We start from the raw sequence: 10,782 nt of genomic DNA on the forward strand, positions 1-10,782 counted from the left end.
ATACAAGCATATACAAGGCACTATACTTCATGAATAAGCCTATTAGAGTTCAAAACTTTAACCTTAACCTATTTATCTCAATTTGGCCGAAACATATCAGTAGGGTTTCATATCATTTTATTCCATATGAAGCATACAACTTAAACATATAACATGCAAATTTGATCTAAGCATATACAAGGCACTATACAAGCATATACAAGGCACTATACTTCATGAATAAGCCTATTTGAGTTCAAAACTTTAACCTTAACCTATTTATCTCAATTTGGCCGAAACATATCAGTAGGGTTTCATATCATTTTATTCCATATGAAACATAAAACTTAAACATATGACATGCAAATTGGATCTAAGTATATACAAGGCACTATACAAGCATATACAAGGCACTATACTTCATGAATAAGCCTATTAGAGTTCAAAACTTTAACCTTAACCTATTTATCTCAATTTGGTCGAAACATATCAGTAGAGTTTCATATCATTTTATTCCATATGAAGCATACAACTTAAACATATAACATGCAAATTTGATCTAAGCATATACAAGGCACTATACAAGCATATACAAGGCACTATACTTCATGAATAAGCCTATTTGAGTTCAAAACTTTAACCCTAACCTATTTATCTCAACTTGGCCGAAACATATCAGTAGGGTTTCATATCATTTTATTCCATATGAAGCATAGAACTTAACCATATAACATGCAAACTTAATCTAAGTATATACAAGGCATTGTACAAGCACATACAAGTCACCATACTTCATGAATGAGACTATTTGAGTTCAAAATTCTAACCCTAACTTATTTATCTAAATTTGGCCGAAACATATCAGTAGGGTTTCATGATTTTTCATTCCATATCAAGCATAAAAATTAAGTTATCCACATGTAAAAATTCATACATCATAAAAGAGTACAACTACTATGGTTTCTATGCAAAATTCTTGACCTAAGGCCTATAAGTCATGTTGGCTGAAACATATGTATAGAAATCTCCTTGTTTTTGTCACAACATGAAGAATGAGAACTTAACTATCAACACATAAAATTCACATATCATATAAGTATGAAATTCAAGCATGTTCTCATAAGAAAAGAACCTAGCCTTAACCCTCTTTTGTCTCTTGGCCGAAATATTCATAGTGAGGGTTTAGATTTCTTTTTGTTTTTTTTTATAAAACATAACTTGAAACTTGTTGACCCTAAAAGATCATCCATCAAAACCCACAAGAAAATTTTATGGTTTTGAAAACTCTTGAAAAAAAACTTAACGATCGATTCGACAACAACTTGTACTGCAGTGAGGGGAATACTCACATCCTTCGCTAAATTCTCTAAGGAGGGAACCTTGCTTGTGAATCCTTCCTAGAGGAGAGCTTCCTTGCTCCTTGGTCTCGGCAAGAGGATGAGAGGGAGAGAGAGGTCACGGTGAGGGAGAGTAGGAGGAGAATGAAAGCAAATGACAACTCATCTTTAATTTCCTCCTTTTATTCATTATGAGAGGAGGAAGGAAAATATATTTTTCTTCCTCCTTTCTTTTACTCTCTTCATAATTAAGAGAAAAGTCTAGATACATCCCTTCTTGGTGAGTAAGAAAGGAATATTCTAGAGCATCTCTTCATTAGAGAGGGAGAAGACAACTCTTACTTCTCTTTCTAAGAGAAGAGTCTTTTCTTCTTACATTTAATTATAGTTTCCCTCTATTTCCTAACAATAATTTCTCTTGGTCTAGTGGTTATCTTATTCAGGCATCTAATGAGAGATCTAGAGTTCAAGTCCTAGACCTTATGTATTTTTATTTTTATTTTATTTGTTTAAGTGTTCGGCTAGGAGCAAAATTCAACTAAAGCATATATATTTTTCTTTATTCATGATAGAATATTCTAGAATTTTGCTAAGGACCCTATGGGTGTTACAGTCTCCCATACCTCATAAAAGTTCGTCCTCGAACTTAAAATAGCTCGGGGTACTTCTGTCTCATATCGTCTTCGCGTTCCCAAGTCGCTTCTTCCAACCGTTGATTTTGCCACAAAACCTTTACTAAAGGTATTTCCTTGTTCCTTAGCCTTTTAATATCTCGATCTAATATCTGAATCGGTCGGCTCTCGTAGCTCAGGTCCTCTTGAACTTGAACTGTCTGTGGTTCGATCACTTGATCTGCGCCACCCATGTACTTCTTGAGCATTGAGACATGGAACACATTGTGAATAGCCGACATTTCTGGTGGTAACTCTAGTTCATAAGCCACCTTGCCAACTCTCTTCAGAATTTGATATGGTCCTACATATCGAGGACTTAGTTTTCCCTTCTTTCCGAATCTCATCACTCCTTTCATAGGAGCTACTTTGAGGAATACTGAATCCCCGACGCTGAATTCCAGCGGCCTACGTCGCTTATCTGCATAATTCTTCTGCCGACTTTGGGCAGTCTCTATTCTTTGGCGGATCTTCTGTATTGCACGGGTGGTGCTGTCGATAAGATCGGTTTGAAATCCCATTTCCTTCTTTTCACCACTTTCATACCAGCATATAGGGGATCTACATTTTCTCCCGTACAATGCTTCGTACAGTGTCATACCAATGGTAGCTTGATAGCTATTGTTATAGGCGAATTCCGCTAAGCATAGATATCGGCACTAGCTCCCTTTGAAGTCCAGGGCACAAGCTCGTAACATATCTTCCAATACTTGATTCACCCTTTCTGTTTGCCCGTCAGTCTGAGGGTGAAAGGCAGTGCTGAACAATAATTTCGTACCCAGGGCTTTCTGAACACATTCCCAAAAATGTGAAATAAAACGGCCATCTCTATCAGAGATGATGGTCTTAGGGATCCCATGCAGTCTAATAATCTCTTTAACATATAATTGGGCTAGCTGTTCGATCGAGTAGGTCATCTTGATTGCCATAAAATGGGCCGATTTTGTCAACCTGTCCACGATTACCCATATAGCATCGTAGCCATTCGTCGTTTTGGGAAGTCCCGAAATGAAGTCCATGGAAATATCCTCCCATTTCCATTCTGGAATCTGAATTGGCTGCAGTACACCTCCAGGTCTCTGGTGTTCTGCTTTAACTCTTTGGCAGGTCAGGCAAGTACTGACGTGCTGAGCCACATCCCTCTTCATACCAAACCACCAGAATTTCTTCTTCAGGTCTTGGTACATTTTGGTGGATCCAGGATGCATTGCATATGGTGTCGCATGCGCCTCCTCTAATAACTTTTTCCGTATCTCTGAATTGTCGGAAATACATAGGCGATCCTTGAAGTACAGTATTCCACTGTCAGCGATACGAAATCCGTTATCCTTCCCTTCTAAGACTTCTTGCTTGATCCTTTGGATACTGGGGTCACGGGTTTGTTTCTCCAATATATTGTCGAATAATGTTGTTGCTAGGGTTAGGGTAGAGAGTTGCCCGGTCACATTCTCGATCCCCTGATCGGTAATGTTTCTCGGCTTCCCGATAAATTCATATTTCGGTTCGCATTTAGGATTTGATAACATATTTGCATAATGACCAATAATAGGTATCTGACCTGTAATGACCGTCGAAGCACTTGTCCCATCTTCTCTGGTGAGGGAGTGGATCCTGGCATTCGTCATAGCTGGTGGGGCTTCCAGTCTTCCTTGACTTATCTGAGGGCCTTCTAGTGCAGCTTGCATTAGATGTAGCTGTGAGGGGGCACCTCTGTTCTGGATACTTTGCTGCTGAGGTGTCTGCATCTGAGTAGGACAATTTCTGGCCAAGTGTCCTTCCAATCCGCAGCTGTAGCACTTATTCGTGCCCACATGGCATTTTCCCGGATGCTTCTTTCCGCAGGTGGTGCACTGAGGAAACATAGGTTGCTTGTTCGCTGAACCACCCTGAGAACTGTTCCATTGTTTTCTTTTACCGTTGGAGTTTCCCTTCCAGTTGGTTATGATATGTTGAGGTTTCTGAACTTGACTCTTACCCTCATTCATCGCCTTCTGATAGTGTTCAGTGATCAGAGAACTGCTAATTAATTCCTCGGTGGTCTGTGGTCTATTAATGCCGCCGGCCACATTTAAGGCTATCTCGGGTCTGAGCATCTTCAGCATAAGTCTGACCCTTTCTCTTTCTGTACTGACCAGCTCTGGACATAGGCGTGCTAATCGGTTAAATTTCTTCACGGCCTCATTCACTGATAGGTCACCTTGCCGAAACTCGGTGAACTCGTAGTAGTGTTTATTGGTCACCCGCATATGGAAGAACTCTTCAAGGAATTCAGTCTCGAAGTCTGTCCATCTCATCTGATTCACCTGTCTCCTTGCTTTGACTCGGTCCCACCACATTCTGGTATCGCCTGTAAGGCAAAACGATGCACACTTAACCTTCTCGTGTTCGGGCCAATCTAAAAGCTCCACGATGCTTTCCACAGTCTTAAGCCACGCCTGAGCATCCCATGGCTCACAGTTTCCGGAGAAGGCTTCTGGCTTCAGCCTTTGCCACTGAATCAAGTATGCCTCTTGTCGGACCACTGGAATAGGAACTACCGGTGGTACCGGTGCCGGAGGTACTGGTACAGCCGCAGGTATAATAGGTATCGCATTCGGGTTCCCTGGTGGTGTAACAGGATTCCCTTGCTGATTCATCATTGCAGTGATCGTTTGTTGCTGTTCCGTGACCTGACGCTGGAGCTCGGTAATCACATGCATCAGATCGGGTGGAGGTACCGTCTCATCTGCTCGGGTAGTTCGTGTTCTAACCATGCTTTATCTTCAATAATCACAATAAGCTAATATAAGTTATCGTTATTCATAACCAGGCTACCCTAAGGTTGTTATTGTTCCTAATCTACCATCATATATATCTAAGCTAAAAATGTGATAACTAAATAAATAAGATAATAAGCATGCATATTATCAAACATCATAAAAAAATAGATCAAGCATAAATATCACATCAAAATAAAATTTAAGCATAAAATTCTTACTTGAAGCGGCAGGATAAAGGCTTGATGTGTGTGTAGTGGAAGGTAAACCTGCTCTGATACCATACTGTAACGCCCGCCCTTCCAGGTAGCTAAGGCCACCCCGGAGGGACGGACGTCACTGAAACATAGACATCAATTACTAATGCATATGGATTCATGGCAGCGGAAGACTTATTTAAATTTTTTTTTCTTTTATCATATGCATTTAGTTTACTTATCATGGCATGTGAATCAAAGCATACTGAACATTTCATCATATTATCATCATTCTAACATGAGTAAAATATCATAAGTGTATGAAATACTAGCTGAAATCATCATCATAAGCATAGGGTCCAACTTAGTTCACATGCACAGCTTAACTAATTATAAGTTCCAAAACTTAAGTAGATCTATCCACCGAGCACTTCCACACACATCCATCACCTTTCCTGCTACTCCCCTTAATTGATCCATTCCTTACCTTTATCTGCAGTACAAGGAAAACGTGTAGCTATAAGCCAAAGGCTTAGTGAGGTCCTTGTCTACCCATAAATCCTAAAACACATAACATAACATAACATGTAGAAACCATAGCATAACATAACATAGCATGGAGAATCATAACATAGAACATATCTTATCATGTAAAAACCATAACATCTCATAACATAACATGAGAGAAAGCAGAACATAATATATCATATCACATAAGGAGCATAACATATCAAAGTATATCATGTGAGTGCATATCATGATTCATATCACATTCTGTAAGCACATATCATGAAGCATATCATATCATGTCACTCTACCTCTAGGCTGCTCTGCCCTAGGTTGCTCGGTTGCTCTGTGCTCTGCACTCGGCCACTCAGCCGCTCTATACTCGATGACTCTGCATTCAACGACTCTGTAGTCTACACTGAATAATTAGTAGAAATCAACCCCTACTGACAGTTTAAGATTATCTGTTCAAGTTATTTCGACATATAAATTAAATTTGATTTGGTATAATTTCAATTCGGATAATTTTTTAAAATCTCCCTTAGATTAACAATAAATTTAATAATAATTTTTTAATAAAAAACTTTTTTATAATAAATACTAATAATAATAATTTTGTAAAGGACTGGATCACTGGAGTTATTTGAAGATGGTGGGCTCATGATCTGGTTGGCGTCTTGGTAAACGAAAACAATTGTAGGTGCCGTCTGCGACGAACGATATCCTTTATATAATAGGAAAACGTTTATAGGTAGATTATGTCTTTTTCAATTTTATTAGCATATCTCTTAGGTTGTAACGCACCTCTTTTATTTAATTTATTTTTCGAATAGTCAAAGTATCATTTTTAATAAATGCAGCCTTTAGAAAATATTATTAAAATAATTTATTTCATTTTTGTAAATAAATAAAAAAGTATTTATAAATTATTCATAAATTTTATTTTATGAATGCCCCCACTCAATTTTTCAGATCGGACTGGTTTTTTGAGCCAAAAACCGAGCCGGATGGGTTGACCGGCTTGGTTAGAATAATAAAAGTCGAGTGATCGCAAAAGAATGTCGGTGAGTGTTCGCTTAAGCTCCTCGCGGCGAAGAGGATCCGCGGACTCACACGCAAGACTCAAGAGGAGCGGCTCCGCGGCTGGTCTCATTCTCCGCGGACCCTTCGATTGATCGATTGATAATCTCTCTCTCTCTCTCTCGGGTACCTTTCATTCGAGATTCGAAGGAATTGCTGATAATCTTCAGGCTTCGCCCCCAACGATTTGTTCTTCTCCTTCCTCTCCCCGCATCTCCGAGGTTTGACGCACAATTTCGCTCCATGTTTGGGAGTTTCTGTGGCATTATTATTATTTTTCATGCGTTTGACTAGTACCATGATCGTCGCTTGACGAAGGAAGGATTTGGCATCAGGAGTCGATCCGTTTGGTTCTGTGTTTTTTGCTCCTTGATTTTTTTTCTATTCCAGGTGGAATCGCAGTGGGCAAGCTTTTCTCTGTACCATATTCTTTTACTTTTTTCCTGACCGCGATTCCTTTCGACGATCTAATGACCGTTTTGCTTTTGTCTTCTTCTTCATCGTCGTCATCGATTGATCGCATTGATTGATTCATAGTGGGATTTGTGAGATGAGCCATGGGGAGCATTTCTTCGTGGGGAACTGAATGAGCTTCTGTGCGCCATGATCCCACTCTGCGCCATCTGATCTCGTTTTCCTTTCTGAAAAGGAGCTGCCTCTGGCATTATTTCTCCACAATCCCTGTCTCTCGTGCTCCAGTGAATCGCGACAAAGTTTCAACAGATTCCCCTTTTCTCTCTTTCCCTCAGTCCTTAGTCCTTACTCTGCATATATCTTTCTGTAGACTGGAACTGAGCTTGTGTGCGTAATTACTTGCCGAGATTAAGCTTCTCTTTTGTTCTCCATCTCTGACTGCAAAAAGTTCTCGATTTTGATACGACTAATTGCTTATTTTGCAGGGTCTTTTGGGGATCGAGGTAAGGAATGATGGAGGGGGATAGCTTCTCACGTTTCGGCAATGGAACCCAAATTGACGGCAAAGTCTTCTCAACCTTCCAAAAGAGCTTCCTCCAGGTGCAGAGCATCTTAGACCAAAACAGGCTTTTAATCAACGAGATCAATCAGAATCACGAGTCTAAAATCCCCGACAACCTCACCCGCAATGTCGGCCTAATTCGCGAGCTCAACAACAACATCCGGCGCGTCGTCGACCTCTACGCCGACCTCTCCCTCTCCTTCACCAGGTCCATGGACGCTTACTCGGAGGGAGATTCCGAAGGGAAGGCCGGCCACAAGAGGAACAGACCTCCGTAATTAGCAGTCAAACAATTAGCAGAGAGGAGAGAGAGAGAGAGGAGAGAGAGAGAGGAGTGTGACACAGACTACAACAACAAATTAGGATTCCAAACTGTGCAAGATTGGAGATGAGAGTAAGGGGAAAAAAAAGTAGCTTGCAAAGCAAAATAACAGGTGATTTACTTGCATTGCAGTAGCTAGTAATTAATCATCGCACCATTGTTGCCATGGGAAGCTATTAACTTGTTTGTGTTCCAGAATGGTTTAATGTTTTCTGCATGATGTTGTATATTTTCCTTGCCATGGCTTTTGTCCTGTGGATTGAGAGAGATTTTCTCGGTCCTTTTTCCTGAGACAACAAAGGACTGCTAGTTCAGTGGGCTCATAAGAGTGCCTTTTAAGACATCAGCAGGTAAGTTTGCTGCTTTTGGATTAATAGCTTGGCCCCAATCATGTATTGTTTGGTACCATAGTTGGAGAATCTCACATGAGGGGGTAGATGAACCTTTTTGACAATTTATTTATTAGATGGTGGTGGCCAGACACTTGCAGGAGTTCATAACTTATGCATATTTGTATTCAATCCTTTTAAATGTGTATGAGGGCACATAAAAATGCAAAAAAGTTCATAACTTGGCGTCCTTTATGCAGAGACCATGAGAGTGCAACTTAGTCTGGCTCCCGTCAACCTTATCAAAAGTGTTTTGATAATAAAAGCTGCACCAATGTCTATCTCTTTATCGGCCTCTGGGTACTTTTCCTCCATGTTTGGTGATGTAGCTAACAAAGGGAGGATTCCACCACAAGTTGACTTTCAAGCAGGGTCTTGGTGGTCCATAGACTCTGATGCTCCTTGTCTTCTTGTGTTTGCTGATACTGATAAGGCTGTTTCAACTCACCTAATCTCATCTTACAATTGTGAGTTTTATACATTACAATTACATTTTTTTTAGGAAAAAAAAACTTTAAAGGTGCCAAGTGCTCATGCAAAAAAGTTCATAACTTGGCGTCCTTTATGCAGAGACCATGAGAGTGCAACTTAGTCTGGCTCCCGTCAACCTTATCAAAAGTGTTTTGATAATAAAAGCTGCACCAATGTCTATCTCTTTATCGGCCTCTGGGTACTTTTCCTCCATGTTTGGTGATGTAGCTAACAAAGGGAGGATTCCACCACAAGTTGACTTTCAAGCAGGGTCTTGGTGGTCCATAGACTCTGATGCTCCTTGTCTTCTTGTGTTTGCTGATACTGATAAGGCTGTTTCAACTCACCTAATCTCATCTTACAATTGTGAGTTTTATACATTACAATTACATTTTTTTTAGGAAAAAAAAACTTTAAAGGTGCCAAGTGCTCACCGGCACCGGAGCCCTAGGTTTTCCCTTCTCCTTCACCACCTCGCGGCGACTCCTTGCATTGCCTTGCCTCTTCGTTTGCTGTCGCCGAAGGTGTGCCCTTGCCGGATCCCTCTGCCGAAGTGTCGCCGCCGCACGTGACAGCGCTGGTAACACTCGAGCCAACACAGCCGTTGACCCCTCTTCTAGCCTCTGCCCCGACTCCAGTGGTGCTATCCCTGTGCCTTAATTCATGACCGCCGCCCCTCTGCTGCAATTTGGCAGCACAACCACCACTGGTGAGCCTTGTTTGCCGACCTCAACAGCCCTTTCGGTGACTGCTGTTTGGGGTAAGATGTATATAAATATTGAATTAAATCCATTGTTTGTTTGGTTGCATTGGATTGATTTCGTTCAGGTGAGGTGTTAATGGTGGATGGAGGATAGATTCATCATGGGTTTGGTTTCGGACCGGAGAAAATAGTGCCAAATCCTTTATTGTGTTTCTGCTCGACAGTGCCGAAGACGACACAGAGCTATGCCGTAGTCGGATCTTGGAGGTAAGCTTCGGTTGTTGATTAGGATTTATGCTTGATTGGTTATCGATCTTGATTCTTCATATGATCCGGACAGTGAAGAATTTTCAGCAGCCAACGTCCCTTAATGGCAGCAAGTTCCAGCCAGCAACTCTTTGGTTTCAGTACAAACTAGTGGCTGTGAATTAAGGTAAGGAACATGATTATGATACATGTTGATTTAAGTAGGAATTGGTACATACATAATTGCTTATGTGTTTGAATTAGATGATTGATTATGTAGATGTGTAATCACGTGTAAATGGAATTAAGTTTAGATTCTTGATTTAATGGTGGATTGTGGATTAGGTTTATGTTATTAAGTTAATTAGGGTTTGCCCCTAATTTGGTGTAAGAGATTTTTATTTAGCTATTTATAGGAATTAGCTAAATAAAATGTATATGTATTGGTGAAACAGGACTTTGACACAAGACGAGCATCTCGATGTTGGATTTGATTGGATTGAACCTGCTTTTGGAGGCGGGTACCTCTTGACTTATCTTTTATGATATTGTCATTGGATATGTATAGTATTTTATAACTACATGCAATGAACATGTTTGCCTTTGGTATGTCACTGTTTGATATCCATAGCATGTTAGGTTTGTCACCTGTGATTATATCTCGTGATTTGTTGCCATGATTATCTTGTTACCATGAGTATCTTAGTTTCTAGAGTGACATACCATGCTTACTGAGGTTAGGACTAGGATTTGGATTGTTGTTTCTGGCCTGTGTATCTAGATTATCTGATACTTAGGTTTTTGTGCCATATCAGATTTGTGTACCTCTATTTGTATATCATATATGATTCGGGTGTTTAGACCCTGATTCTTTGATCTGTGTATATTGTTGGTACATATGCTATGGAAGAGGGATATGATTTGGGTCTAGGTTGTTATACCTTAGAGGACTTGTATACCCTAGATCCGTGAATTTGACTTACTGATACTGTGGTACCCATATTATGTATATATGGATTTTTCTATGCTGATCAGGATATTCCATACTTATTATGTTCAGGACATAGGATTTTTGATATTCTATCTGACCTGTGTACTCTAGATCTTGGTATGTGACCATCGCTTTTACAGTACCCATTTTGTATGTA

General features: G+C 40.1%; 1 long non-coding RNA gene across 3 annotated transcripts; it reads left to right on the forward strand.

Annotated features, from left to right (window-relative positions):
- The first annotated feature begins 7,776 nt into the window (after positions 1-7,776).
- On the forward strand, positions 7,777-10,243 carry LOC122021043. Of its 3 annotated transcripts, none has more exons than XR_006122427.1 (6): positions 7,777-7,937; positions 8,415-8,734; positions 9,105-9,394; positions 9,514-9,655; positions 9,729-9,821; positions 10,090-10,243. It is a non-coding gene; the product is annotated as an uncharacterized LOC122021043 (long non-coding RNA). The 3 variants fall into 3 exon arrangements; XR_006122426.1 differs by having other exon boundaries at positions 8,415-8,681; positions 8,785-9,445; XR_006122425.1 differs by having other exon boundaries at positions 8,415-8,681; positions 8,785-9,394.
- The last annotated feature ends 539 nt before the right edge of the window (positions 10,244-10,782 follow it).

The sequence above is a fragment of the Zingiber officinale genome, chromosome 9A, assembly GCF_018446385.1.
Source record: "Zingiber officinale cultivar Zhangliang chromosome 9A, Zo_v1.1, whole genome shotgun sequence".
NCBI classification, from domain to species: Eukaryota; Viridiplantae; Streptophyta; class Magnoliopsida; order Zingiberales; family Zingiberaceae; genus Zingiber; species Zingiber officinale.